At 38.5% G+C, this 24176-nt stretch overlaps 1 protein-coding gene across 2 annotated transcripts in view; it reads right to left on the reverse strand.

Moving 5' to 3' along the window:
• Nucleotides 1-22915, reverse strand: part of LOC120426030 (uncharacterized peptidase C1-like protein F26E4.3) — a 63767-nt gene extending 40852 nt beyond the window's left edge. Inside the window, exons 1-2 of one of the 2 annotated variants that reach the window (XM_039590711.2) lie at nucleotides 22483-22915; nucleotides 11641-11788 (exon numbers count right to left, since the gene is read on the reverse strand). The gene's annotated coding sequence lies outside the window, so the exon portion shown is untranslated. The remainder of the gene's footprint in view (nucleotides 1-11640; nucleotides 11789-22482) is intronic. The other variant, XM_039590719.2, reaches the window with a different exon arrangement.
• Between the last annotated feature and the right edge of the window lie 1261 nt (nucleotides 22916-24176).

The raw sequence follows: 24176 nt of genomic DNA on the forward strand, positions 1-24176 counted from the left end.
GAGTTGGTATCTTGCTAGCTGCCATAATGGCGCCGATGCTATAATAAAATGACAGTTAGGCAGTCAGAATGGATGCGTCGAATGACGATAATTTACAATTGCGAATGCTTCCAATTGAACTCTAGTTAGTATTATAGGAAATTTATACCATAGCCACCGCCATTATGGCACAGCTGTCAGAATCGAGTTTGACGTTTCAAATTTATTTCCCACATTCCCACCTAGCAAAGTTCACTATCGATCTAACCCGAAAACACTTTAAAGGCATTCCAAGTGACGCCAACACCGCCAAAGTGCCATAAATTCAATTTCAATTTATAGTGTGACAGATCGAGAGATCACAATCGGCGTGCGCACATATTGGTGTTTGTCGAATTTTAAGCGCCGACCCAATTCACGCGCGAGGGGTCCATAAAATTTCGCACCCAATGGTCAATTTTTGCGATAAAATTCCAGGCTCGAAACGTAAATAGTGCTATAGTGGCAATAATCATATCCAATCTAGCACATAACCTAGAAGTGCGCGACGGACGGGCTCTTTGGGGGCGAAAACAATTGAGTTTTGCTGCAGGGAGCAATTGAAATTCCGTACGGATCTCTGGCCCCGGGACAAGGGTGTATTTCTTGGCAAAAATATGATCAATTAGATTGAGGTTATGACGGAACCATCGTAGAGATTGGAAGAGCTCTTGAGCCGTCGATGCATTCGAAAAGGGAAAATGGGTTTATTGATCCTGTTAGAAGTGTTTCAAATGCTGATCATTTTAGAAGTGATCATTTTGAAAACAAATGCTGGAACTTTAATCTGTTTCAAACTGTCAAAATGATTTTTTTTATGGCATTTGCCATAAAGCTGTCTCCTTCTAAGGTTGAACCATATTCTTAAACTTGGTATAGATTATTTATTGGCCAACTTTAAAGATGGAATGTAAAGTTAGTTTTCATAAGCTAAAACCAAACCCAACCACTCCTCTCAGAAACGACTATCCCGAGGGCAATCGCAGAATCAATATATCGGAACGGCATCAATCGATGACGCCGCCATATGCATCGCAGTCCCAACCCCGTGTAATCCACCCCAGATGGTGGCCGGAGATAAACCAACAAACCACCCTTAATCACAATCACTCCTAATTCAAGCTTGCTACAAAGTTAACTGCTACTTGTATGCAAATCCCTGTGGTCCGTGCCCAGAACGTCGTCGTCGCCGTCGTCAGAAACAATCTGATAATTGTTTGAAAATTACTGCTGACTTGGCTCGAGCTCGATTCTATAGTTTTCTGTGTCAACTCAACGTTGTAAGGCGGGCTAATTCCGTGTAAATAATTTAAATTTCATAAAGTTTGCCGCAGGCTATGATTTGAAACCGACTCCAAGAATTACCGTAGCTTTAGACTGTCTCCCTCAAAATTAGTAAGAGCAATACGCCTAAAAGTATGCTCAAACGCCACTCCATCTAACGGTAAGTAGCCCCACTAAACGCGAAATTACAGGGTTCGCTAACTTTTTGCCAATCAATCCCAACTTTCGGACTCGCCCGACAAGTAGATAATGGTTGCACACCCCGTTGAGCCTGGAGCAGCGATTAGCGGATTAGTTCTTGGCTGAGTCCGTTCGCCGATCTGCATACATCGAACCGTATCGATGCCGCGAAGGCATTGACTCACATTTGCATAAATTACAAACCTCACTCTGCTGGAATGCCATGGTGACGACTTGGAGTGATGATAACTTGTGACAGCCCGCGCTGAGCAGCTGATTAGTGCAAAGTCCTGCGAACGCGGCTCGGAACACGCGATTCGCATTAGTTCTGGGCCATCAAAATGGGCGCTAATGGACTTTTCCGATAAGCGGCGGGTGTCACACCCGCCTGGAGGGTAGTCATAAAGGGCGCGCGAAATCTTGTACGGAAGTGAAGTGGACACGTTGTTACAGCGTTAGTACTACGGGGAACATTTCCGTGAACAATTTTTTGAATTAAATATACTTTATTGAATCTTTCTTATAATAATTACATTTGGTTTACATAATAAGTGGTCAGCTGTGGCTCTTCAGCTTTAGTTTGCTTTTCGTGATTTAAACACTGTTCATTTTTATAACTTTAAAAGTATATGATTTATCATTTTTGTAACACTAGGTACAATGAGGAAAAAAAAATGTTAAGAAAACATAACCTAACCTAAAACTAACTTAATCTTACCATAAACTAAACCAATCCTTGAATCAAGGGGTATTCAGATATAGCACATTTTTCCCTGAATTTCAAACATTTTTCTTGAATCTTCTGATCCAACATTTTAACTTCTGCTAATTCATGAACCTCACTTGATCTTGTCCAGCCAGGAACATTCAAAACCATTTTGAGTACCTTGTTTTGGACACGCTGGAGCTTCAATTTATGAGTTCTAGCGCAACACTCCCAAACAGGTACTGCATACTCAATAACGGGGTAAATTATTTGTTTGTAAACTGCTAACTTATTTTTCAAAGATAGCTTTGATTTTCTGTTAATTAAAGGATACAAACACCTGATGAGAATGCTGCACTTGTTCAATATTTTATCTACATGCTGCCGAAACAAAAGTTTCGAGTCAAGTATGAGACCTAAATAGACAACTTCCTTTGACCAGGGTATCGAAACATCATTCATTTTAATCAAAACATCATCCTTTGGGACAAATCTGGCCGATTTGGAAAGTGGAAAAATGATGGTTTGAGTTTTGGCTGCATTTATGCGAATTTTCCAGTCGCCAAAGTATTCGGAAAGAACGTCAAGACCCTTCTGAAGACGGCCAACTAAATATCTGGTTATTTTACCCTTATAAATAACAGCAGTGTCATCAGCAAAAAGTGACAACACACCATTACCAGGAAGAGTAGGCAAATCAGATGTAAAAATATTGTACAGAAGTGGGCCAAGAATACTTCCTTGGGGAACCCCAGCATCAATGTTGAATAATCCAGATGAAATCCCATTCAGAAAAACCTTGAACGATCTCTCCGAAAGATAGTGCTGGATAATTTTGATAAGATACATTGGAAAACCGTATAAATACAGTTTATGTATCAAACCATCATGCCAAACATTGTCAAAAGCCTTCTCAACATCCAACAAAGCCATAGCAGTTGATTTAGACTCAAGCTTGTTCTGCTTGATGATTTTGGTTACTCTCGTAAGCTGATGAGCAGTATTATGTCCCTTTCGGAAGCCAAACTGCTCGTTTAAAATTATATTATTATCGTTGGTAAAATCCAAAAGCCTTGAATAGATGACCTTCTCAAAGAGTTTGGACAGACTACTCAAAAGACTAATGGGGCGATAACTTGTTGGCGATGTTGGATCTTTTTGAGGCTTCAAAATTGGTATGACTTTGCCCAGCTTCCAATTGGTGGGGAAGTAACCAAGTTGCAAACATTTATTGAAAATATTGGCTAGATGTTGAAAGAACTGATCACTCTGTTTTTTCAACACCAGATTAAAAATGTTATCAAAGCCTGGAGCTTTCATATTTTTCATTTGTTTAACTGCAACTTTGACTTCCTCATCAGAAACATGGGAATCTGCAGGAAATTCAAAGGTAGAGTCATTGATTGTTGAAATACTATTGGCAACTGATGTTTCTTTACGGCTGGTCATGGAAGCGCCAAGATTATGTGAACTAACAAAATGAAGCCCAAGTGCATTTGCCTTTTCCTCGGATGTAATCAAAGGAGAATCCTCAACAATAAGAGGAGGAATAGGCTTTGGTTTGTTTTTAAGAACTTTTGAAAGTTTCCAAAATGGTTTTGAATAATTCCCAAGCTGGCTTACATGTTTTGAAAATTCTTGATTTCTGATATTGTCAATTCGGTCTTGTATGATTTTGTTCAAATTGTTCACTGAAATCTTTTTGTCATAGTCCCCAGTCCGTTGATATTGTCTCCTATAAACATTCCTAAGTCTAATCAAGTGTTTAGTATCTACGTCAATATCAGTTACCTTAAAATTAACAGGAACCTCCCGAACGTTGGCAGCCTCTGCTTGGTTGATAGCCTGCTGGATCACCTCCAGCGAACGATCAATATCGGCAGAAGTTTCCAGGTGTTGATCATAGTCGATGTTGCTGTCGACCACTTGCTGAAACTGCTGCCAGTCAACGTTGTGGTAATCTTTCCGGGTTGGTTGCCGCTGCGGAGTAACGGAAGCTCCAACCTCCACAACCACCGGATAGTGATCAGAACTCAACTCTTCAAACACCTCAGGATGAGCCACGTTCTCAGCCATATTGGTAATGAAGAAGTCGATGATTGAGTGATTCCCAGACCGAGCCACCCTCGTTGGACGATCCGGACTCACAACGTTGTAGTATCCGTTTTGCAGATCGTTGTGCAGAATCACTCCGTTCCGATTCCTCCTGCTGTTGCCCCAAACTTCATGCTTCGCGTTGAGGTCACCAGCGATGATGTACTTTGCGCTCCGCCGTGTCAGCTTCTGGATATCGCTCTTCAGTTTTGCTGCTGAACCATCTCTGGAATTCACCTGACGTGGGCAGTATGCAGCAATGAAGAGTACTGGGCCAACCGAAGTGGGAATTTCCACTCCAACGGCCTCGATGATGTCCAGCTTAAAGTGTGGCAGCCGGCGTGGCTTGAGATCACGATGAACAGCGACAAGCACACCTCCTCCTCCAGAGGTGGTCCTATCGAGCTGCGTCGCGATCTTGTAGTTTTGCAGATAAACTTTTTCACCGGGCTTCAGATGAGTTTCCGTGATGGCGGCTACGTCGATCTCCTTCTCGAGAAGAAAATCCACCAGCTCTAAATTCTTCCTCCTAATGGAGCAAGCGTTCCAATTCAGCAGCTTGAGGGACCTACGATCCATACTGGATGACGAACGAGGTCAGCACTTCAATCTGCTGGGTCTTGGTTTTGCATCCACGCAGTGCAGCGGACATCTGTTTGAAAATATTGAGGAGTTCGGTTGAGGTGTAAAGATCATTACCGTTTTCCTCAACTGCTGGTTCTTGGGTTGGTCTTGGCTCCTGGCTGAAGCCCGGTGGTGGCGGTCTCGGCTCCTGGCTGGAACCCGGCCGTGGATGATTCACCTCAGCTCTCTTCCTGGGATCCAACGGCAACGGTGCCAAGTTTGGGACCTGGCGTCGCGGTTGAAGAGGTGGAAAATTTTCCTCCACCAGGGCTGGAGGAGTTCTACGACGCTGAGGCTGATTCTTCGTCGATGCTTGCTGCCGAATTTTCACGAACTCAGCTCTCTTGGGGCACTTTCGGTCGGTTGACGAGTGCTCACCGTTGCAGTTGAGGCACTTCACCAGCGAATCTTGGATGCACTGGGATGTGATGTGCGCATCGGTACCACATTTGGCGCAACGACGCTTCAGGTGGCAGTTCTTACCTCCGTGCCCGAAGCCCAGGCAGTTGAAGCATTGTGTGACGTCACGATGCACTGGTCGGTATCGCTCCCACGACACGATAATGTTGAAAACCGCTCGAATTGCCTTCAGCTCAGGAAGCGTCGTCGATCCCTTAGCCAAATGCAGCAGGTAGAGCTGGTCACGGTACTTGATGTCTTTGTTGCGTCGGCTCATTTTGTGCACGGCCAACACATCCAGTTTCAAAACTTTTAGCTCGGCAGCTAATTCCTCCACTGGCATGTCGTACAGACCTCTGACGACGATTTTGTACGGCTTATCCATGGCGACATCATGGGTAAAGTACTCCGCCTCGTTTTCGGTCAAGTAATCCTTGACCAGTTGATAGTGCTGCCTGGATTGCACCAGCACCTTAAATCCGTCCTGACACAGACGAATGTTGCCTAGGACTTTCCCAGACTTGATGAGTTCAACCAGCCCCGCTCGAAAGTCGATCGTTGCTGCTGATTGTCGCACATAAAAAGGAGGCAGTTTCTCCTTTCGCTGTTTCACTTCATTCTCCTTTGCTTCCGCTACCTGGTCCTCGTCAGGCAGTCCAGCGAACTTGTTGTTCTTCAAAAGCTGCTCCTCGTGCGATGAAGAGTTCTCCTCCTCCTCATCCATCGGTACAGTACCGTCGCTCTTTTTCGTCTTTTTGCTGTTCGATGTCACTTCCAAAAGCACCTTCCTTTTGGAAATCCCCGGTTTTTGGCCATCAGTTGAGGCCTCAACCTTCCTTTTGGAAATTCCCACTTTTTTGCCTGCTTGAGCCGCAGGTAGGGCAATATTACCGGCGTTTTGCGCCGGGACGCGACGAGTCATGTTGATTCAGACAACCTTCACCAACGAATGCTCGGATAACAATGTGATTTCCGTGAACATTGTATGCTTAGGTAATGAATTTGTAGAACTTAACTGTGCTGTGTGAAAAATTGCTACCAAGTCATTATCCCTAGTTTTCATCAAATCGGTAATTCTGATCTGGCTACCTATTTATTACCATGTGATCTAGCTTAGTTCGCTACTATTCTTTATCCTAGTGGAAATCATAGTCTTGCTACCAATTTTCGCAGAAAACTAATATTTTTTTACAATTTATCATACTGATCTTGCTAACATTTTACATTCAAGTGGTCATAGTAGTCCTGCTAACAAATTGTCTACCAATTTATATCCTTGTGATCTAGCTTAGTTTGCTACCATTTTTTAATCCTAGTGGAAATCATAGTCTTGCTACCAATTTTCGTTTTTTTTATTTTTTTACAATTTATCATACTGATCTTGCTAACATTTTACATTCAAGTAGTCATCGTAGTCCTGCTATCAATATTCATCTAATCGGTGTAAATGGTCTTATAACCAATTTTCATCCAATTAGCTTTTCTGACATTGCTACCAAAATTTAACCAAATGGATGTACTAATCTTGCGATCAATTTTTGACTACTATTTTGTTGAGATATATTTCCTTCCAATCGAGCACTTGTTCCAGCTACCAATTCCATTGTGATCTTGCTACCAATTTTATTTCAAGTGTTCAAGTAGGTCTTGCTACCAGTTTTGTTGAAAGTGATCAAGATGGTTCAACTACCAATTTCGATCTTATAAGGCGGTCTTGCTGTCAATTTTCTTTCAAATGTTCAAGTAGGTCTTGCTACCAATTTTATTCAAAGTGACCAAGATGGCTCAGCTACCAATTTCAATCTTGTTGGGCATTTTTGTCTTGCTACCAATTTTCAACTAGGTGGTTGCTCTGGTCTGGCTACCAATTTGCATCCAAAATTTTCAAGAAGGTCTTGTACCGATGTTGTTCAAAAGGATCAAGATGGCTCAGCTTCCAATTTCATTCTTATTGGGGATTCAGATTTTGCTACCAATTTTAAATCATTGGTTGCTTTGCTATTGATACTAATTTTCTTGCAAATAGTCAAGTAGGTCTTGCTACCAGTTGTATTCAAAGAGATTCAGATGACTCAGCTACCAATTTCAATCTTTTGGAGCATTCTGGTCTTGCTACCAATTTGCATCCAAAGTCTTGCTAACAATTTTATTCAAAAAGATCAAGATGGCTCAGCTACCAATCAATATTGAGAATTCTGGGTTTGCTACCAATTTGAAAATCATTGGTTGCTTTGATATTGCTACCAATTTTGTTTCAAATGGTCAAGTAGGTCTTGCTATCAATTTTAATTAAAGTTATCAAGATGGCTTACCTACCAATCTCAATCATATTGGGAATTCTGGTTTTGCTACCAATTTAAATTATTAGTTGCTTTGCTATTGCTACCAATTTTCTTTCAAATGGTCAATTGTATTCAAAGTGATCAAGATGGCTCAGCTACCAATCATATTGGGAATTCTCACCTGCTACCATTTTACAACCAGTTGGTTGTTACGCTCTTGCTACCAATCTGTATCCAAATTTTCAAGAAAGTCTTGCTAGCAATTTTATTCAAAGAGCAGTTCTCCCAGATTTCAGTCATTCGATTTTTTTTGTATTTTTTAATCCGACTGAAACTTTTTTGGTGCCTTCGGTATGCCCAAAGAAGCCATTTTGCTTAGTTTGTCCATATAAATTTCCATACAAATTTGGCAGCTGGCCATACAAAAATGATGTATGAAAATTCAAAAATCTGTATCTTTTGAAGGAATTTTTTGATCGATTTGGTGTCTTAGGCAAAGTTGTGGGTATGGATACGGACTACACTGGAAAAAAATGATATCACGGTAAAAAAAATTGGTGATTTTTTATTTAACTTTTTGTCACTAAAACTTGATTTGCAAAAAAACACTATTTTTAATATTTTTTTTATTTTTTGGTATGTTTTAGAGGACATCAAATGCCAACTTTTCAGAAATTTCCAGGTTGTGCAAAAAATCTTTGAGCGAGTTATGAATTTTTGAATCAATACTGATTTTTTCAAAAAATCGAAAAATTGGTCGCAAAAATTTTTAAACTTCATTTATCGATGTAAAATCAAATTTGCAATCAAAAAGTACCTAAGTGAAATCAACAAAGTTCAAAAAAGCAAAATATAGAGAATTTTCTCAGCTTTTCAAAAATATTTTTTTCAAAAGTAGGCAAACATGTGCACTAATTTTTGTAAAGAAAAACTGCTACTATTTTCAAAAAAGTCACCTAAAAATGGATTAAACTTGAAAACGGTGCACTTTATCAAAATTTCACTCAGGTACTTTTTGATTGCAAATTCAATTTTACATCGAAAAATGAAGTTGAAAAATTTTTGCGACAAATTTTTCGATTTTTTGAAAAAATCAGTGTTAATTCAAAAATGTATTACTCGCTCAAAGATTTTTTGCACAACCTGGAAATTTCTGAAAAGTTGGCATTTGATGTCCTCTAAAACATATCAAAAAATAAAACAAAATAAAAATAGTGTTTTTTTGCAAATCAATTTTTAGTGACGAAAAGTTAAATAAAAAATCACCAAATTTTTTTTTACCGTGTACCAAATCGTCCAAAAAGTTCCTTGAAAAGATACAGATTTTTGAATTTTCATACATCATTTTTGTATGGACAGCTGCCAAATTTGTATGGAAAATTATATGGACAAACTAATGATGCAAAATGGCTTCTTTGGGCATACCGAAGGCACCAAAAAAGTTTCAGTCGGATTAAAAAATATAAAAATTAAAATTTAAGAAAAAAGACCGATTTCGTAGAGAATTGCTCCTAAGTGATCAAGATGGCTCAGCTACCAATTTCAATTATATTGGGCATTCTGGTCTTGCTACTATTTTTCAACCAGTTGGTTGCTCTGATATTGCTACCAATTTTCTTTCAAGTTTTCAAAGAGCTACCAGTGATCAAGATGGGTTAGCTACCAATTTCAACCTTATAGTGCGTTCCAATTTGCTATTTTATTCTTGTTACCAAAACCAGTTCCAGCTCTGGCATTGCTACCAATTTTCATCCACATGATCCTAGTATTTATGCTAAGTGTTCAAGCGGATCTTCAGCTACCAATATTAATCCTAATGGGCGTTCTGGTCTTTCTACCAATTTTAATCCAATTGAACATTCTCGTCTTGCTACCATTTTACAAACAGTGGTCAACTTGGTGTGTCCTGCTACCAATGTTCATCCTAGTGATCAAGATGGTCTTGAAAAAAGTTAAAATCGTTTTAGTGAAAGTCTTTTTCATGCTTCCAATGGACCAATTTACAATCAAATCCAGTTGTCTTCACTGCTTATGAAGCAAAAAAATCAACCACTAGTTGCTTCGTTGACCTTGAAGTCGTACTCAAAACCTTAACCTCACTCATTCCTACCAGTTCTCGCCCCGTCACCATTCATTCAGCTGACCAGATCGATCAGATGAATCAAACAAGTCTGCACTTTGAAGGTATCCATTTCCAAAAACTGTAATCAGTTTCAATTCCCGTTCCCCTCTAACGAAGTTCGTTCCAGACTGATGTCATCAGACTTGTCGTCGTCGACGTCAACAATTGCCAGACACAATCGCCAAAAAAATGAACAACAAGCCGTTGCAAACCACGACCACCACGAATGTGGGTCATCATCTGTTCCCCAGGCAGTGCCAAAATCGATAGACTGCAATCGAGACGACCGTCGACACTTGCCAATGACCGCCAACGTTGGCGTTGGCGGGAAGAATTTGGGGAACCGGGTTCTTTATCTGGCCAAATGATCGATTGGGTGCTGGTTTGCGTTCTGTTAACTGGTTCCAATTGGCGATGGAATTGGCGCGGCTGTCCCTGGCAATTTGCAGCTTGATAGATTGGTCAGGCTTTTGAACCGGGAAGATGCGGGAAAATCGGGCGTGGACCCAGGGCGAAATTGTTGTTAAATATGGGGAATTTGAGAATTTCTTGGAAGTCTAAAAGTTAGATTTCAGAAATTCTCAGAAATCTAAGGTTGACAATTGATAGATTTGACAGATTGACAGAACACTTCACTTCTCCAACTTGCACTTTACACTTCACTTCACTAATTCACTTCAATGCAGCAGTCTTCTTGCTCTGGAACCTCGTTTTTGAAGTCCGTAATCGAAGCGTTTACTAACTCACTTTGACGCTGCTACAAATTGCTTCGATCGCCTAACCTTGACGTCCCCAATCCAAACCTTCACCAACTCATAACAATTTGTCACAGTTCCCAACACAAGATCGGCTTTTACATCCCGAGTTGAAACCCCAGCCAAGAGAACATGCCCCGGTATTTACACAAATTAATCCAACCACTTGTCAGAAAGGTAAACACACTTGTCGTCATCGCTGCGGCGGCTGCTACGATGCGTGTAAACGATATAGATTGTGATGCACACAGTGAGGGGGAGTTTCATGTTTCAATTAATCCACATGTCAATTGTGCAAGCCCGGCCTGCTTCGATCTGGCGCACGTTGCATAGATCAACCGAGAAGGGGGCCGTCCCTTCTGCTGTCATCACTGCTGCCGGTGCTGGTGTGTAGTTCCTTGGAAAACCTCAAAGAGAACGACGACGACGTTGCAACCGATGATCGGCTTGGGTTTCAATTAATTTATGAACGACCTGCCTTTTTGTTGCCACGCTACAGGAGCAATAAATCGCTCTAGGGCACGTGCTTCCAACTCACACTCCCCCTGATGGAACCTCGTACTCCAAGTCAAGTGTCCAGCAGCTTGGGAATCATTGATTGTTGCTGTCAAACGCAAAAATTTATAATTGCCCTCAAAAGTGCAAACTTATACGAGCGAGTGATCGCCCCTGGGTGTGGGTGAGTCATCCAAGTAGGCTTTGCCTACTTGCCAGGGGTTACTGGGATCGGCCAACCAGCGACTAAACGTGTCGTGCAATTTAAAAACAATCATCTACTTAATCAAAGTCGTGTCTTTCGCGCGCTTCGAGTGTGTCCCCGTTCAATTAAATGGGTAAAAAATAGTCAATGTTTTCACTGTTTTCTCTTTCGGACCGTTTGTTGAACCCGCTCGAGAGCTGAGATCACTTCCAAGATTTCTAGGAAAACGACCCCCACTGTAAACAGGACCCGTCCGAATGTTTGCCCCACAATTTCAGTGTACTGCGCACCTTGCGCGTATGCAAATTGAAACATTGCAAACGAAAACAAGCGCGTGACATCATCCCGGCAGGAAACCTCCAGAACCCGGGCGGCATCAATCGACGCGATTGTCACATCCAGATCATGAAGACGTCAAACAGGTAGCTGCGCAACTTCCACATAAAAAGTGACAGCTGAAAAGGTAGCAGACTCACCTCGGTGGTAACCGCAGAAACACTAGCCCGCTTGCAGCAGGACAAAAACCGGAGGTTCAAGTCCAAGTAGGCTGCGGTTGACCGCAGATTTGTACAATCTTCTTGGAGCGCGTGCGAAATCGAGCGTCGTGTGGAGACTTGGCTGATCCTGTGCGGAGGAAGAGACGGAACGGAAGGTGGGTTAGAGTAGGTTGAGGAAGTCGGTGATGGTGTAACTCTACGCTGCGCGGAAGATTGAGTCAGCTGGGAAGGTTTGCGTGATCTCGATTACGGACGTCAATGTTGAGGTACCTCGGTGAGAGGAGCGTGAGAAAATCCGGGATTTGGTGGAATAAAGGTAAGTTTTATCTGTGAATCTGTCAAAACTGTCAACTTGTCAAAACTGTCAATCTGTCAAAACTGTCAACTTGTCAAAACTGTCAATCTGTCAAAACTGTCACACTATCTGTCAGCTTGTTACTGGAGGAATGTCATGTTTTTCTCCAGAATATTCATGTAGTATTTAAGGATCTTCGTTGTTCTTTTTCAAAGTCACTCATCTTAGTCAAATATTGCCAAACTGGTACCATCAGCCACGCTTTGCCAGCTTTATTGGTTCAAGTGCTGGGTGGCATTCCAATGACATTGAATCACTTGCCAGACTGCCAGTCTCACCCGAATATCTGCCAGAATGTCTCTATTTTGAAGATCGTCGAAGCAATAATGAACTGCGCAAATCTTCCAAGAATTTCAATACACATTTTGTTGCTCTTTAAGTCGAGCACTTTCCGAGAAAAACAGGTTGGCACCAAAGTGTGATGACTCCAGGTATTGGTCCCGAAAATGTAAACAGCTGCTACATGCAAAAATTTTGCAATTTTTCTGCGAAATTGTTGCGCTTCCTCTGACGGGCAAATTTATTGGAGCGACGTGCAAATTGAGCTGGATTGGGACATGGTTGAAATTTAGCAGTGCTCAACGGGGTTTCACGGGTTTATTCAGCTTTCAGCATTGAGTTGCAAATCCTAATTAGCTAAGTTAAGAAGTCTCCAGAATTACAAATTAGTCCAGTTTATTAGAATCGATTCTTCGTTATGTTCGAAACAAGTGCAAAAAATCGGTGAACTTAAAGATACTCTCACTTAAAAGTTTTTGACAGCCAATTTGTCCCAATTTGTTCATGGCTCAGCTTGTCATGTACAATTACTTCAATGACATTTCGAGTCTCCTCAGCCCGATCGTATCGTCCAAATCCCCCCAAATTCATCTCACTTTCGATCCCCCCGAAAAAAAATCCAATCTGGCCAACCGCCCAAAAGTAATCGCAAAAAGGTCATCGATTCCCCCAGACATCCCGCGCGACCTGTGGCTCTTTCTTCACCCACTTGAACGGTCTCTGGCCAGACGTCGATTTGCCAGCCAGAGACAGAAACAAACACAAACGCCAAACAGGATGCCAAAAGAGAAACCCCAAGAATTAAACATCTCGCCAAGTGATGACGGTGGAAAAGAGTTTGCACAAGCAAAAAAAAATCAAATCAAGATCAATGAAATCCAGTAACTCCCCCGAAAAGCACGCAACTCTGTGTGCGAATATCTCTAGGTTAGGTTTCATCTGGTGGGCGATTTTCGGCGTAAACAAACTTCAAAAATGTGACGAAATTTGATGTCTCGATTATGCTAATCCCACCTGTGAAGTTGCGGGTTTGAAAAATGCAACCCCCGTGACCATGACCTATGGGGAAGGCACCAAATTCAGGTAGCGAAATAGCTTCAGGTTTGAAAAATGATGATGTATGATGCGGTTGACCCCTCGCAGTAGGCGCGAAATCGACATCAATCAGCCCGGTAGCAGCCGGATCTTGGCAGGCTAGAAGCTTCCCCGCTGCTTCCAAACATCGAGCCGTTGGAGGACCCAGATTAGTTCGGGACGTCGTCCCGCGAAAGGTTGAGGCTAAAACTGCTTACATCATGCATAATTATAACGATTAGCAGCAGCATCATCACCTTCGACGACTCACGTGCGCCCCGCAGACGAATTCCAACCGGTGTAATACCGGTAGCCACGTGCGAACTTTACGGCACCATAAAGCTCGGATGAATGGCAGTGCGGCGACGCGCAGGAAAAGGTAATCAACGCAAAATGTTTACCCGGGCAATTAGGTCTTCAAAAGTTTTGGTTTGTTCGGGGAGAAATTATTTTGAAACGATATCTCGATTACGGACGTCAACATTGATATACCTAGAAACACAACAAGGCGAGCTTGACGTTTAGTGATGCAGGTAAGTGAGTGTGAAGTGATAAGTGTCAAAGTGAATAAGCATTCTGTCAACTGTCATTCTGTCAATCTGTCAATTTGTCATTCTGTCAATCTAGCTGTTCAGTAACAGTCTAGCTGTTCAGCGACAGTCTAACCGAGCAACTCTCTACGAAATCGGCCGATTTCGACCATTTTTATTTTTAGTATTTTTTGATTTGGCTCAAACTTTGTGGGGGCCTTCCCTCTGACCAAAGAAGCTATTTTGTGTCATTGGTTTACCCATACAAGTCTCCTTACAATTTTGGCTGCTGTCCATACAAAAATGGTATGTAAATATTCAAACAGCTGTCATTTTTGAGTCAATTTTCTGATCAATTTATTGTCTTGGGCAAAGTTGTAGGTATTGTTGAGGACAATTGAGAGAAAAATAGGTACACGGAAACAAAAATTTGCAGATTTTTTTATCAACTTTTTTTTCACTAAAACTCAATTTCCCAAAATACGTATTTTTTGATTTTCGAGATTTTTTTATATGTTTTAGGGGACAAAAATCCTCAACTTTTGAGCCATAGAGAAACATGGTCAAAAAATCTGCCGCCGAGTTATGAATTTTTTGAAAAAAAAGTGATTTTTGGAAAAAATCGAAATTTTATGCTAAAACAAATTTGGCATTATTTTTTAACGCAAAATTGAATTTGCAATCGAAACTACCATACAGATTTTTTGATAAAGAGCTCCGTTTCAAGATAAAGCCACCGAAAGTTTGATTTTAGCGAAATATTTGCAGTTTTTCGATTTTTAAAAATAGTGACCATGAGTGACAATTTCTAAAAACATTTTTTTTTTTGAAAAGTTCAAAAAAATTGCTATAAAATTGTCTAAGAGACATTGAAGATTGGACCTCGGGTTGCTGAGATATAGCCGCTTTAAGAAAAAGAAACACGAAAATTGAAGTTTTCTAAGTCTCACCAAAACAACCCACTATTTTCTAATGTCCATATCTCAGCAACTAATGTTCCGATTTTCAATGTTAAAACATGAAACATTCGTGAAATTTTCCGATCTTTTCGAAAAGAATATTTTGAAAAAAATTATATCAAGACTAGCGTTTTAAATGGGCGTATTATTCAATGTTTGGCCATTTTAAAATGTTAGTCTTGATTTCATTTTTTTTTGTTTTAACATTGAAAATAGGACCATTAGTTGCTGAGATATCGACATTAGAAAATGGTGGGTTGTTTTGGTGAGACTTAGGAAACTTCAATTTTCGTGTTTCTTTTTCTTAAAGCGGCTATATCTCAGCAACCCGAGGTCCAATCTTCAATGTCTCTTAGACAATTTTATAGCAATTTTTTTGAACTTTTCAAAAAAACAATGTTTTTAGAAATTGTCACTCATGGTCACTATTTTTAAAAATCGAAAAACTGCAAATATTTCGCTAAAATCAAACTTTCGGTGGCTATATCTTGAAAACGGAGCTCTTTATCAAAAAATCTGTAAAGTACTTTTCGATTGCAAATTCAATTTTGCATTAAAAAATAACGCCAAATTTGTTTAAGCATAAAATTTCGATTTTTTCCAAAAATCACAATTTTTTCAAAAATTCATAACTTTGCGGCAGATTTTTTGACCATGTTTCTCTATGGCTCAAAAGTTGCGGATTTTTGTCCCCTAAAACATATAAAAAAATCTCGAAAATAAAAAAATACGTATTTTGGGAAATTGAGTTTTAGTGAAAAAAAAAGTTGATTGAAAAATCAGCAAATTTTTGTTTCCGTGTACCTTTTTTTTCTCAATTGTCCTTTACAATACCTACAACTTTGTTGAAGACACCAAATTGATCAGATAATTGACTCAAAAGTTACAGCTGTTTGAATATTTACATACAGCCATCCCTCACATTCGGAACGGTTTACAGATCGGCCAATGTTCAAAAAATCATAGCAAATCGATAATTGAATTTAATGATTCGCTTTTACCTTCATTCGAAAGCTTTTCTTGCGATCTTTCGAATGCTGTATCGAACAACTGCAAATTTAACTTTTATATCAAGTTTTTGAAGAAAAACTTTGACCCTTGAAATCCACAAATTCGGAACACTTTTTTCTTACGGATGTAAACAAACTTTGGATCTCTCCAGGAGTACATATTTGTAACAAAATAATGACTTCACACACTACAACCAGTGAAACTCATGCTTAGTGATGTTTTATCCATGGTTTGATAACTTTTTTTGTGAAAATATCAGTTAAATTCAGGTGTTCCACAATTGTGGGAGGCACAATAACATCCCACAATTATGGAACAGGCAATTTGGAGGCAGTGTTTTGCTGCTCAGGATAAAATAGTCTTGAAATTAAGTTTTTTGTTCACAAAGTACTACTTTTACCAGTGAAATAGCAAGAAAATGTCCAAATAAAGGTCCTAAAAATAGTAGGGTCGACAGAAAAGATGCATTTGGCATGTTATTGATAAATTATCACAAAAGTGTTCCGAATTTGTGGGTGTTCCGAATATGTGGGATGACTGTACCATTTTTGTATGGACAGCAGCCAAAATTGTATGGAGACTTGTATGGGTAAACCAATGACACAAAATAGCTTATTTGATCATAGGGAAGGCCCCCACAAAGTTTGAGCCAAATCAAAAAATACAAATAAAATCCATTTCCGGTTTTGGTAGAGAATTGCTCAACTGTTGAGCGACAGTCTAGCTGTTCAGCAAAAGTCTAGCTGTTCAGCAAAAGTCTAGCTGTTCAGCAAAAGTCTAGCTGTTCAGCAACAGTCAAACTGATCAGAAACAGTCTAGTTGTTCAGCAACAGTGTAGCTGTTCAGCAACAGTCTAGCTGTTCAGCAACAGTCTAGCTGTTCAGCAACAGTCTAGCTGGTCAGCAACAGTCTAGCTAGTCCGCAACAGTCTAGCTGTTCAATGAAAGTTTTGCTGATCAGCGACAGCCTAGATATTCAGCGACATTCTAGCTGTTCAGCAACAGTCTAGATGTTAAGCAACAGTCTAGCTGTTCAGTAAAAGTCTAGCTGTTCTGCAACAGTCAAACTGATCAGAAACAGTCCAGTTGTTCAACCACAGTCTAGCTATAGTTAAACTATCATACAAAGTCCACTGCTGACCGTGAATCTGACCAATTGCCCCCTGTTTCAAGCAAACCAGCAATCTAATCGTTTTCCCGCCCAAGATATCGCCCCAAACTTCCGTCCTCGCGAGTTTTCTTCCTTCCAGAAATTGTAAACACAATGCCCGGGAATAAACAAAATCCCTCGCCGTCCATTCGCAATCAATCACAATTCATTACGTTGGCATTATGCCGGCCGGGCTTATCGGTTGTTTACACAAAAGTTAACAATCCTGGCTCGTCGTAACCTTACACGTTTTGGTGAAACGACATTGTCTCCACTTGGTGACGTTTCGTGGGCAAACCTACCTAAAGGTACAACCCTTAAACAACCTGCTGCAAAAGTTGTTGTTTACAAAAAAAAAAGTGTTGTGCAATCCAGATTGTGGCATTCTCGGAACCACTAACTCGAGACAAGACCGCGTGCGTGGAGGTGGAATCGTCGTCGTCTTCCCCCCCCCAAGATAAGATAAGATAGTACAAAAATAAAAGCATCCTTTTGGACGCAAAGTGCGCGCGACCCACTTATCACACAGAATTGTCACTCTTCTTGTGCGAAGAATGTGCGAAATTCAAATTTGAAGGCAGAGTGTTGCCAGGGGTCGCGTTGAAATGCGGAAGACTGCAGTTATCAGTCCGGCTCAAGTGGAATCAGCTGTTTTTCCAGCGGGGGGCCACTTGAGAACATCTCTCGATACTTGACGGCGCGACTAGGACTCTAGTCAAGTTGTAAAAGTTTGTTGTTTGTGTTTGAAATCTGATCGTGCGCGTCAAGTCGTAAAACTGCAAACACTGCGCGAAATGGACTGGAAAATGTCGACAAGTGGTTTGTTCGGTTCTTAAAAATGGGAGATGGAGAGGGTGTCGTTGGAACTACCTACTGCTTTAATTGCTTGCTGCGAAAGGTGTCACGATAGTGTGATAGTGGCTGCTTTAAGCTGTAGATCTGGAGAGCAGTTCGACGATTGATTGAGTGACGGGGCAGTTTTTGTTTTTGGTTGATTGGCGATGAAATAAAAAATATGGTCACATAAAACTTGATTTAGTTTATCAGTTTATTGGTTTGAATAAGTTTACTCACACGGAGTTGTTTGTTATGAAGAGGACTCCAAAATAATCTTTGAAATTTACGCATAATATTTAAGGAAGCAAAGACCAAAAAAAATACGAAAGAAGTCATTCTGATCATAAGTTCGTACATACAAGTTGGCAGCTATAAATAAAAAACGCTTTTTAAATATTCAAAAATCTGTATCGTAAGAACGGATTTTCTGATCAATTGGTGTTTTGAGCAAAGTTTTTAAGGATTTCTTTAAAAAAATGTATGTTCTCAAAAAGTTACTTATCTTTTTTTTTTAAATGCCATCTGTTGAGCTATGGCACAAATTGCTCAGCACCCAAAAATATTTATTTTTAATGATTGGGTTGATTTAAAAATTTTGAAAATATTTGTATTCGAAAGCTTGTAAAATTTTACATTTTTTTATTCTTTTTTGTCACCTAAAAAATACATTTAAATGAAAGATTTCAATGATGGACAAATTTTTGTATGAAAAGTCCAATTACTCACAAGACATATGCTTTAAATCTTTTAAATTTTCTGAAGCAACAATTCAACAAAAGTAATAAAAAAAATAATGTATGAGCCATGGTTTTAACATTTGAATGAAAAAATAGTTTTACAATACATTTTAAACCTGTCCAGTTGTTTTGCAATCATTTGTTAACAAAATATCTATCTAAAATCCAAATGTTTCGCTCTACACATTGCCTTGACGTTCTCGATTACGAGATTCCTACTCGAAACTAGGTGTCCGAAGGCTTGATTGATGAGGCAATTGCAAACCTCTTTCTAACCTAAGCTTCCATCCACCCGGGATTCAAACTGACGACCTTTGGATTGTGAGTCCAACTGCCTACCAGCGACTTCACCGAGACAGTACCCAGGGAGATGACCTGGACAGAGCTAACGACCTAACCTCTAAGGCGTGATCAGACAATTCTTGAAAAAGGCCACCGGGACCGTCTGGGATCGAACCAAGGTCGACTGGGTGAGAGGCAACCACGCTTACCCCTACACCACGGGTCTCGGTCCCGGTCCCGGAAAATAATAACTACACAGATTGTATCAAAATATTGATTCCGATGTTATAAATATGATGATGAAATGAGATATTTATTGTGTCTAAATTAAATTAAGTAAGTTATACAATTTTTTTCAAAAAATGTGTTTTAATAGACTTGTCAGGAAAAAAAACTTTTGTTCATAACGCAATGTTTTCAAAATGAAATGAGGAAAATGAATACGATTTAATTATTTTGTTAGCTCTGGTCAAGGTCAAGAAAAGGGGCCAGAAAAATTTGAATCCAAGTTTTCAATATTTTGAAGTTAGAGGCTTAGGTTTCATTAAATTTGGCCGTTAAAATGACTTAAATCTTGTTTAGATTGAAAAACATGTAAAATGGATTGTAAACTATTTGCAATAATTTGTATAACGCTTATTTTTGCATTTTTTTTGACAAATGTAGCCTATTAAATCTTTTAAAAGTTGTTGTATTTTGGGGCTACAGATCGGTGAAACCCGTCAAAGTTTAGGATTTTTTCATTAATTAATTGATATTCAGCCAATTTGTGTTAGCAGCATAACATAATTTGAAAATCATGCTTAAAACTTGAAATTATTTTTTTTTCAGAAACCTGAGCCGAGGGTCAAAATCTTTTAATAAAACTTGTACCAGCCTTAAGCTACTTTCCAAAATTGCAAAAATATCAATTAATTCACGAATAAACGGAAATATCAGTCTTTTATAATATTTTAGTATATAATATGATAAATAGATTAAACAAATTTGATTAAAAAATGGCAAATAAACGAAGTTTATTCATAATTGTCGAAATTGTTTACATTATTTGTTTTTAAGCTGATTTTTTTCGGAAAATTTTAAAGCGATTTTATTTTTTTATATTTTTTTGACCCCTTATTTTTAAATAAATTTTGAATGCTCGATTAAATTTTCAAAAGGCCCTATCTGCATAGGAAACCCATGAGGGATAGGTTGTTTTGAAAATTTAATCTAGAATGGTTCTAACATCAGTTTATGAAAAAATGTATACACTTATAGGGTTTGTTCAAATACTACGTCCAGAGATTTTCGGAATATCAGATCCCCCCCCCCTCGCCTGTCACGCACTATTCATATACTTTTAAAATGGGATGGCACAAACCGCAGTCCCGCTCTCCCCTCCCCCTTTTTTTGGACGAACCCAAAAGCCAAAAACATGTTTAAATATTTTTTCCAACAAATCAACGATTTTTGTAAAATGTAAAATTCTTTGATATTTTTTCAGGAGTCTATTATCCAAAGTTTTTAATAGTAATTAAAAAAAAGAATTCAAGAATAAGACTTACTGAAAAAATCAATTGATAATATATTAAAAAATTATATATGTATTTAATATAAGAGATGCAATAGCAAAATAAAGGAAGCATTATTAAATAAAAATGTTAAGTATATCAAAAATAAATATTTCAAAGGTATTTCGAATGCCAACGCAAATTTTGTTTCAAGCCCCAACTTCTTTCAATATTTCCACAAAAAATCAGAGGGCAAAACAAAATAACATTGCTGCGACAAGAAATTTTCATTGAAAAATCGTTTAGGCTTGTTCAAAATGTATTAAATTTAAAAATTTAAAATTTCAAGCCCAGTTATGAAAATTTTAAAGCAAAAAAATAAATTAAAAAATGCTCTACACACTATTAAAGTTATGCTTCTACCAAAAACTTGCAAAATATTAAAATTTATGAAAAGATTTTTTTTTCAGAAGCCTTATGTTTTTTTTCGAACTGTGGTTTCCTATTTAATTGAAAATTAAAAAATGAACATTATTGTATTTTTTGAAATAGTTTACAATCAATTATATTCTTTAATCAACTATCATAAAGAAGGTTTGATTTGTTTTCTAGAAAGTCTAAATGATAAACGCTTATTTTAGCATTTTTATTTGAAAAGGGCATTAAACATATTTTTTGCAATTCCGTTGTGAAACTACTTACTTTTTCTGTCATTCTTGAACGACGAAATAGCCTACTTTTCTGTACCAAACATAACAGAAGCGAATAGCAACGCTTTTCAAAATAAATGCTGAAAAGTTCTACTTTTCAGCACTGAAATGGGTGCTGAAAAGTTGAACTTTTCAGCACTTGTTTCGAAAAGCAACACTTTTCAAATTTTTTTTTGGTTTTAACGATTTATTGACGAAATACATGAAAATTTGACTTAAAATTTCACTCAATGGGTGTTTTTCGGAATTGCAAAAAATGTTGTATGGAACTCGTTGCAAAACTTGATTTTTTCGGCACTCGTCGTATTTATCCAACTCGGTGAACCTCGTTGGATAAATGTACGACTCGTGCTGAAAAAATCCTCTTTTTGCAACTTGTTGCATAAACTACTATTTTATTTGTGAAATACTGTTCGGAAAAGAGGGTGTAAAAAAATAATAATAGCTTTTGTCTTTTTCCTCATCTATGAACCACGCTTTAAAAATATCTTTAAAAAGGAAAGTATAGTTGACTGTAAACTCGTAAATTTCCATTTTATAACATTGATTTTTGCAATATAATGAAATGAAAACTTTATTTTAGCGTTCTACACACTTAAATATTGGGACCGTAGTTCAGAAAAGTTCAGAAATCTTCAGGTTTTTTTCATAAGTTTATTTTTTATGCTTTCTCCCTTAGACCTTGACAAAGAAAATTAATCTGTTTTTTTGTTATATTTCTCTTTTCTGATTTATACAGAATAAAATGTGAAGGAAGGGGACAAAAACTTTAAACAACTTTTGAAGTGGCCTTAAAAAAGAAACAAATAATTAATATCTATTTAGAGTAAAAGTTTGTCTCTTTTATTTATAAATATCAATTAAAACCGAATTTAGAAATTAAGAATTTAAGAATTTTGCAAATAATTTCAACAAACCAGTTGCTGATTCTTAACCCAAATGATTCTCGTCTAAATTTTTTTCTTCAAAGGCTTCCGCACACCGGAGACCGGAGACCGAGTTCTGTGTGTGGGATTTTCACCTTGCCTCTCGAAAGAAAAAGAGAATAAAGAGTTGCTAAAACAAGAACAGTTTGCAGTTTGCAGCACACAACAACAAAAACCAACAAGACTCCACCAAATCAACAAAACAGACCCCGCATTTCGCGATATTCGCGTTCACTCATTTATTTGTCACACTCTCTGATGGAATCAATTTGCAAAACCGTTTTAAGGTAGGGTAGGGAGGGCTATTATTGAACATATTCTTTTATTATTTCAGATTTTTTACAAAAATGTCAATTGTAATTTACATGTTGTTTAGGTAATTGTAAATTTTATGTTTTAAGCTATTTTTGAAACTTTTTCTTAGATATCTTTGATAGCTACATAATAAATTTAGACTAATTTATATCTTAATTACTTACTTAAATTTTCAGAACCACTAGCTTCCGATTGATCGTTTTGCCAGATTTTCACTCAATCACATCAATCACTACACTTTATTATTCTTTTTCCAGTGAACTGTTTCAACGACGGCGCAAAAAAGTGCTGACCAACTGTGGAAAGGCCAAATTTCACTGACGTCTTCCAGAATTATCCTCCAAAAAACACAATTTTTGCACAAACACTCTGTAATTGGCTAGTGCACACAAACACACATCCAAGCAGGCACCTGTGTTCACGTTACAGACCTAATGTTAGTCGATTTCAGCACTTTTTCCATTCAGAACTTGGCCCCGCACCAGCCACAGTAGGCCGAATCCAAAAGTCCACCACAGAACAGCACTCCACTCGATCAATCGAAGCAAGCCACCCTCAGCGCCCACGATGTTCAACGCTTGGCACTGCGGAAAACACTGACCAAATTCGCTCTCTGCAAACTGTTGATATTTTGTTGTTCAGAGGACCCCGGGCCGCTTCCACCCCGTGCAGGCACACCTTCCACACACAACACCTCTAGGAAGGAAGGCTGGATCTATTGCCGATTGCCAATCCGATGTGAGAGTTGCAGAGAGTGAGTTGAGGGAACTCAAAGCAGCGTGCAAGCGATTTCGGTGTTGGCGCGGTTTTAAGTAAGAGGCGGTTGAGTTGCCTACTTGTAGGCGCAGTCGTTTTCAGACCAAATATATAAAATGATTCAGTCGAATACGATTTTCTTCAAACACGCGGCGGAAAATTGAAAAGGCGTTTATTGTTGTCGTTGATTCGTGGGACCTTGAGCGTCACCGGTATAAATATTTGACGAAGAGTAAGGAAGTGAAAATTTGATTCATAACTCAAGTGTAGGAGAGAGTAAATAAAACTCAAAGTGACTGAGGAAAGCAACGAAAATAGAAAGGTTTGCAATAACTCAGGATGAATGGCACTAGAGCTATTCTCAGGTTAGTTTTCAAAAGAACGCAAGAGGCATTGTGGCCTCTCAAAACAAAATAATAACAGTTCAGACTCGATTAACCGAAGGCCTCGGAAAAAATTCACTTCGGATAATCGAATCAAGACAAAAAATAAATTTTTCGTTGTTCTGCTCTAAAATGATTTAGAATATTGAAAGACAACCAACAACAACAACTTCGACTGAAATGGGTTTGCAGGACTTAATTTTGATGATAAAACTAAGAAAATAAAAAAATGCGAAAAATGAAATCCTTCGAATAATTAAAATTTCGGAGAATCGAGGCTTCAGATAATCGAGCCAATACAACGAAAGGTAACTAAAGTGGACATAATTGAAATCTGGTTCACTATTATTGACTGAAAATTGAAGTATCAAAAAAAAGTACAGGTAATCGCTATAATTTTAAAATTTTAAAACTTATCCTAATTTTGAGTATAATAGGTAAAATTTTCCGAGCAATCCAACAAAAAATTGTTCAGGCTTAAGCTCTATGGTCCAGACACCGCAATCACCGTTAAAACGGCATTTGAAGTTTTCATCTAACTTTTTCATGTGTAAGGCTAGATTTTCAAAACTCCAAAATTTCCAAAAGATGGCTTTTTGCAAATTTAATTTTTGAAAATAATACGAAAATGGTTTTTTTTTTTGACCAAAATTTATAATTTTTAGTTTCCTAGTTTTTATTTTTCTAGTTTTTTAGTTTTTTTAGTTTTAGTTTTTAGT

This window comes from Culex pipiens, chromosome 3, assembly GCF_016801865.2.
Source record: "Culex pipiens pallens isolate TS chromosome 3, TS_CPP_V2, whole genome shotgun sequence".
NCBI lineage: Eukaryota > Metazoa > Arthropoda > Insecta > Diptera > Culicidae > Culex > Culex pipiens.